The sequence below is a fragment of the Macrotis lagotis genome, chromosome 4 (assembly GCF_037893015.1).
Source record: "Macrotis lagotis isolate mMagLag1 chromosome 4, bilby.v1.9.chrom.fasta, whole genome shotgun sequence".
Classification (NCBI taxonomy): Eukaryota; Metazoa; Chordata; class Mammalia; order Peramelemorphia; family Peramelidae; genus Macrotis; species Macrotis lagotis.
Window position 1 is genome coordinate 216,016,995 of NC_133661.1, and position 7,885 is coordinate 216,024,879.

At 33.3% G+C, this 7,885-nt stretch overlaps 1 pseudogene; it reads right to left on the reverse strand.

The window, feature by feature from the left end:
• Positions 1–206: 206 nt before the first annotated feature.
• LOC141520303 (Golgi pH regulator pseudogene) lies at positions 207–1,359 on the reverse strand (annotated as a pseudogene).
• Between the last annotated feature and the right edge of the window lie 6,526 nt (positions 1,360–7,885).

Here is a 7,885-nt window from a genome sequence, read left to right on the forward strand (position 1 = left end):
TTGATTTTGACTCCCTTTGATTTTTCTGGTGTGGGTACCATCTTGCACCCAGAAAATGTTCTATGTCCTGAAGGCTTGATCCTCTTGTCCTCTCTTCTGCCAATCCTAATAGCACAAATGGTGTGGAAATGCTGGAGGCAGTGTAAGCACCATTGGATTTTTGTAATTGAAAAAACCCAACCCCCTCAGTTTCTCTCCTCTGGGACATTCTGCTTCTGCCTCTCAGTCTTGGACTTTCAGCAGTTTGAGACGGGCTTGAGTCTTATCTGGTCAAGGGGTCATGTGTTTCTCAGGAGCTTGCTTGTGTGTGAGGTAGAGAAAAAGGATGCTGGAAAGCTCACTGATCAGGAAGATCACATCAAACCAATGGTGGTAGAAGTTAAACTGCAGTTCTCCAAGGACTTCGGTAATAATGGTGCAATACTCTAGGGGCATGCTCATTCGGATGAGAAGTACCGAAGAGACAAAATACATGCCCATGATCTGCGCTAAGAGCAGGACGATGACATTGGAAGACTTGCTGCTGGAAATCGCGTAAAAGAACTTGGTAAGAGTAATCAGTAATCCTCTGATAGATGTGACAATTATTATTCAACAAGGATAAAGAAAATATGCTGGGACCAAAATTTTACATCAAACTGGATTCCCAGATAATTCACTGTGATCTCAATGCCTCTTGTGACAGGATCAGTCTTCCCAACTCGATCAAACACAATATTGATTGTTGCCATGAAGATTTTCCAAATACAGTAAATAGAGAAAAAATATCCTAGAAAATTAAAATATTTTCCCTTGAAAGTTTTGGAATATTCTATTCTCTCCTTTGTAGCATATAGATCAACTGTTTCCAGAAAGAGTTGTCCTTAGTTCTTCCAAAGCATCCACTTCCTCCTGAATGAGAGTAAGATTCTCGCTTCCTGGGGCTGAAGTGGTAACACTCTTAATCATTCCCCAGAAGCCTTATGGTTTGTTGTTCACCCCTCCTTCTTGAAACAGGTTTCTCCGGGCCATGGCTATCCTTTGCTTCTTGCTGATGATCATGTCCATGGTTTGAAGCAGTCAGCGTTCCAGGGCTAGAATATCTGTGTCTGTCACATTTCTGAGGAAATAGGACATGTAGGTGTATGGGCAGTTGACAGCCCCAAATCCAGAGAGCAGTGCCATGAGGGTGACCCCAATCACACCCACCCGACTGATGAGTTGTTCGATGGATAAGATCCCATGTTTTGGTCTGAGTATTGGAAATGGATCTCCTAATTTCCAGAAGAAGTACATGAAGGTCAGCCACAGGGCACAGGAAAAAAATAGTCGTTGTCTATGCAGGAGTCGGATGTTGCTCACGATAAAATAACCGATGTAGAAAGGTCCAGCTCTAGTTTGTTTCTGAACAGGCATGATCTTCAGAACCTCATCTTTCAATGAAGATCCCAGGAAGAAATCTATGATCTCAGACTCCTTGATAGGAAGGGAGAAATGATAAATCTCTTCCAAAGACTTGATCTTCATGTCCTTGACGAGGCGGCCCAGCTTAGGGACAGGAACCCACTCCTTGTCTTCGGCCTTTCCTCCCTGGACCCTGCGGCTGCGCCCGTGGCCTCAACCACGGCCCCGGCCCCTGCCTCGGCCTCCGCTGCCAAAGCCACCGTGGAAGCCGCTGCGAGCTCCGACGCCCGGGCCCCCGGGGCATCCCGCTCCTCCTGAAGCAGGGGCGGCATCTGCCATTTGGTGTTCCCTGGAAGTAGAAGCGTACTATTGGTCTTTAAGGCATCATGAGTGGTCAGAGTTTAGAGAAGCATAGAAAGAATTACATGAATTGATATTGAGTGAAATGAGCAGAACCAAGAGAATGTCGTACACATTAACATTATGAGATGATCAAAAATGCAGTTCCTCTCAGCAGTTCAGAGATCAAAGACAACCCTGAAAGAACTGCTATGGACAATGCTGTCCACATTCAGAAAAAGAAATCATGGGAGTCTGAATGCATTCTTAGTTCACTTTTTAAAACATCTTTTATCTTCTTCCCTTCCTTTCTCATGTCTTTTCTTTACTCTTAGTTTTTATTTCTCTTTCACAATATGATTATATTAATGGAAAACTTGGAAATAGGCTAAACAGGATTATGTATGTACAACTTTTACCCAATTGTTCATTCTCATGGCAATAGGGGAAGGAAAAGAGTAGAAAAATTGGGAATTCATAAATTTGTAAATGGATGAATGTTGAAAAGCTATAATTACATGTAATTGAAAAATTAAAATATAATTTATTAAAAAATAAAATCAAGTGGCATGAAGAGATTTTCCATTTAGTTTTACTTTTAAGGGAAAAAACCCCAACTTCTTCTACATACTACATGGTGATGACCAAAGAAGGAGGATAAGGGTACTCTTTAACTCAATAAATTTCATTGTCTATTTTATTTCTATGAAGTTTATGTCAGTCTCTTGGTTCTGTATCTGTTTTATGATGCTTATATATGAATCTATTATGCCACTAAATAAAATATTACCTCACTGAAAAAAGTGACTGAGTTATTTTTATTTGTGCATCTGAAAGCATATAGCAGAATGTTTGCCATATATTACATGCCTATTTTATTGAAATTAATATGAAATATGAGGGCTTGTAGGTCATAAGACCAACAAGATGGAGGGTAAGCCATTTTCTCTAAATTTCATCACTTCTCAAAATTTTATAAATCATGTATTATGTCCCAAATGATAAAGCATTTTTTTGTTTTCCCTGTGCTCTATGACACCAAGAACACAAATGGGTTAACAATTTGATTAATAAAGTGCTACAAAGGCAATTTTCCATTTCACTGCCCAACATACTCCAGCAGTAGAGTATTACTAGGCAACCTAAGAGCTTGTAACAGGACTCAACACTAGACTCACTTCCCAGAAAATCAAAAGGCATACTATTAATTAGCCCACTTTGTGTTGCAAAAGAGTTCAGTCAGAGAACTGAAGAAGACAGAAATCTGGAGTCAGATTTTAGCATGTATGGCTATGTGGCATTCCTATAAACCTTAAAAAAAAGAGCCCAGATTCAAGCCCAGAAATTGCTTTAAGTATATATTTAGATCTAGTTGAAGCATAAATTACCCATTGTGGGAGAGGTTGAGACTGCTTTCTGAGTTACTGCCTCCAGGGTAACTATAATATAAAAAGGTCAGAAAATGAGTGATAAGGGAAATTAAGAGAAATCTGAAATGATCAAAGATTTATTGTAGAAGAAAGCTATACTAAAAACACTGAGCATAAATGAATAAACTGATAAAAAATAGTAATAGAAGAGAATATGATCCCCAGAACTAGTAAAAGTCCATACATGTATGAATAAATATTTAAAGACAAATAAAAATGAATAAATACATGATGAGACAGAGGACAGATTAAAAAGAGAGCCACATGGGAACCACAGAAGGATGTTCCTAAATGAGTTAAAAAAGAAATAAAAATTAATTAAAAAATAACACTTGGGGGTGGCTAGGTGGTGCAGTGGATAGAGCACTGGGCCTGGAGACAGGAGTACCTGAGTTCAAATCCAGCCTCAGACACTTAATAATTTCCTAGCTGTGTGGCCTTGGGAAAGTCACTTAACCCCATTGCCTTGCAAAAAAAAACCCCTAAAAAATATATAATACCTTAACTGCTGAAATAATTGGCAGAATAGGGAAAAAAAATCATAACTGGTATCCACAGTGACAATTCTCACCAAAGGAATAAAAGAGAAAATAACTATGTAGTATATAGAACTGAAGCATAATCTGAAAGAAACAAAGCAAAATGTAAAAAAAAATCATATCATGTGAACAAAATATAAGGATGATGAAAAGTAGGTTTAGAAACAATTTAAGGAAAATTCAGTCAATAAATTTGAATTTCTCAATCCAAGAAATGCTACAAAAAACTTCCCAGAACTTGTAAAAATAGAAAAGAAATTATCAATCAAAAGAACCCTTAGATTATTTCCAAAAAAATCATACCAAAAAAGTAACCATCTGTGTTTCAAACTCGAAAAGGTGGAATAATTGTAGCAAAAAATCCAATGAAGGAAAAATATAATCTATGAGTGATTGGGAGGAAAGAACTTAAAGTATAAGAAAAAAGAAATTTGTACAACAGAAAACCACCCTATACCCACTAGACACTGCAGAAGGGAATGGAATAATGTCATTTGAAAAGCAATGGAATTCAATATGCAACCCAAATGACATACCCTGGATAATTGAGTTTAAATATTCATCAAAAATAATAATAATAAGGTAAGACCAATACATAAAATAGCATTGAGGGGCGGCTAGGTGGCATAGTGGATAAAGCACTGGCCCTGGTGTCAGGAATACCTGGGTTCAAAATTGGTTTCAGACACTTAATAATTACCTAGCTGTGTGGCCTTGGGCAAGCCACTTAACCCCGTTTGCCTTGCAAAAACCTAAAAAAAAAAAAGCATTGAGTTTTGCTAAAAAATTGAAATCTAAACAGGAGGAAATGATTTGCTCTTCAAATGTGTTTGAAAAAAAGTATGGTAAGCAAAGAACCAAGGACAGTAAGAACAGAAATATATCAGAGAAATCATTGAGATATCTTACCAAATGAACATGAGAGGTAAGGGGGAAATGTAGAAATCACACAGAAACATGGAGGATAAATATATCTGAAATATCATGGACTGAATCTCATACTATGCCATCTTCATATGAATAAATGTTTTATGGATTTTCTTATTAATGTTGGTTAAATAAATTACAGGAATTGAGAAATGTTTTTCTCCTTTCATGAGGATGAAGATAGGGAGGAATATATGATGTTTCCCAATCAAGTTAAATGCTATAGAAGGGGAAATAGCTTCCTTTATGCTCTTAGGAAGTAGAAGGCCTATGTGAAAATGGGTAAAGAAATAAGCAAAAGGACTCAAACAAGAGAAAGAAAAAATAATTCTACTACTGAGAGAGGATCTCCCCTGAAGAACAGTTATATTACCAAAGAGACATTCTATAGTGGAAATGGTGACATTATAATTGTTAAAATCTTAAAGGATTTGATACTTTCAGAGAACATTAATCTTATTACAGGTAAAGGACTAGCAGTTCCTGGGGGCAACTGATCACCAGAAGAGTGGGAGAATCTAGAAAAAAGGAGGGAATTTCCAGGCAAAAATCGAGTAAAATTATCATAGAGAGACCAATTGGATAATCAAGAAAATAGGAAAATTTCTCTCTGGATAACACTATTCTATTACTTGTAAGAAAAGGGAATCCAAAATTGGCATTTTCAAGTCATTAATTCCAGAAGGAATGCAAATCATAAAGAACTTTAAATATAAGGATCATGAATTCAAGACCAAACTGAAATAGAGAGAAAGTGAAGATAAATAATGGAAAGAATGAAATAAAGGAACATTTTTTCGGGAAAAGCAAATAATATAATTTTAAGAAGTTTTTTTTTTAAAGAGGGGAAAACAATGGAGAGTGATTAAATAACTAGATAAAAGCAAACAAGAAAAAAAAAATAAGTAATGTGAAATTCCAAAAATAGGAAATGGAGTAAAAATTGGTAAGGGCAGGGGTTTGAGGATGAGAGAAAAAAAGGAATAGATTGAGAAATAGAAAATAAAGTAGATTAAGCTAAGCTAATTGAATACATATATAGTATGCAAAGAGAATGTGGCAAAAAGGTCTTAATTTAAAAGAAAGGAAACAATAGTATCAGTCAATTGGAGAATAGTATATAGTATTAATTATCATAATTTAAAAAGTTATTGTACTAAATAATCTAATGAAATGAAAAAGTGTGATAAATTAGAGAAGAAAATGATCTCCCATCCCAATCTGCTGCTCATAAGAAAGATGGTAATTAAAATAGAGATTGGGAAAAAATTACTGTATGCCAGATAAAAAAATTAAAATTTACAATCATGTTATATGAAAAAAACAATTTTTCAAAACATGGAAAGGATAATCAATGTAACTATATTATGCTGAAAGGAAGTATTGACAAAAACCAAAAAATATTAATATTAAATCTATATACTTAAAAAATATCTTTGAATCTAAATTCTCAAGGAAAAATTAGCTGTTATTAGAGGAGATAAATTAATGAAACAGGAACTGGGAATTTCAGTTTCTTTCTATTTTGAATAACTTTAACACAGAGAGATAAGCAAAATGGAAAACAGAGGACTAAAGAAGTTTCTAAGGAAATTAGAATTGGAAGACATTACGGTGTCTTCTGCTAAAAGAAATCCATATTGTTTTCATTACATGGAACTTTTACAAAAATTCATCATATATTGGGTGAGAAGTATCACAAACATAAAAAGGAGAAACAACAAACATAAAACAAAATTGCCAAGAGAGATATCAAACAGATTCTTAAAAATCAGGCATGGTAAGAGAACCATATTGAGTCAACTTGTTTGATAGAACTTATTTATGATAAGAGGAAGTAAAAATATTAAATTGATCATGAGTAAACTCAGGAGCAATTTCATGAAAAAACTGCAATATATATATTTAATTATATTTGATTAAGTTAAGAAGGAAGACATTAGAGGAACTCCAATAGGAAGGCCATGTTGAAAATTTTGAATTAGTTAAGCTTTAAAAAATTCAATTTAAAGTTATTTTGTAAACCCTTCCCAAGACATATTTCAAGACAAAATGAAAGATGATAAATTAGGTCATAACTCAATAATAATGGTAATATGCTTGCATAACATAAAAATCACATTCTCAAATAGAAATTTAATAAAAACCTAAAAACTGGATTTTAAAATTTTGCATATCATTTATAATATATAAAAGAAAATTTTCTAAACAATATAGTAAAATTTCAGGGATGATAAAAAATTCTTTCTCAAATGAAAAATTATATCTACCCAAATGTTAACAAAACAGAAAAAAAGTGTAAAGATGAATTGCATATACATGTTAAAATTAGAAAGGCAACAAAAAAACAAAAATAATTTAGTTGGAGATATCAGAATGTTAGCACAAATAGTTAAGCTAGAAAAACAAAGAGTCTTATATAAATAATAAATGAAAGCAAAATCTAGTTTAAAAACTATGCAAAATAGGTAAATTTTCAAACTGATTAAAAAGAACAGAAAATAAAAAATAAATAATAGCAACAGAAATTACTAGAGGTTTATTATCCAGAGAAAAATAAAATGATATCAGAATATTCTATACTAAAATAACCTGAAAATACATAAAATGCAGGATTACCTTCAACAGTATAAAGTACATTTAAAAAGGTCAAATTATAATCAATTCAATCACAGTAAAAAATGGAACCAGTTATTAAGGAACTATCAAAATAAGCAGAGGGTACAGAAACCATGTTGTATTGATGGATCTTCAGGAGTATTTGATCAAACTTTTAAGGAACAGTTAGTTCCAATGTTCAATAAAGCAAATAAGCAACCTACCAGATTCCTATTTGTAATTTAAATATAATTCTACTGTCTCAACCAAGGAAGGATAAAGCACAGAAGACTAATATACTACATCATTAATAAAGATTAATCCCCCCAAAATAAAAATGCCTTTTTTAATACAATGATATATTCAAGAAAAAACTATTAGAGCTATATTAAATTTATACTAGTGAAGCAAGGGTGGTTTAACATAAAATAATAAACAGAATTAATCCTAATAAAACAATAATAATTAAAAATCCAAAAAGTGAATAATTATCTGAATAGATCTAGAAAATGCCTTTTGAAATATACAGCCCTCATTTATGTTAAAAGGGTAGAAATGATAGGCATATAAGAATATGAATAACATTCTTTGTGAATTACATAAAGTAATTTGCTAGGAAATCCAGAGAAAAATAAAAGAAACATAAAATTAAAAGGATAAAAATAGATA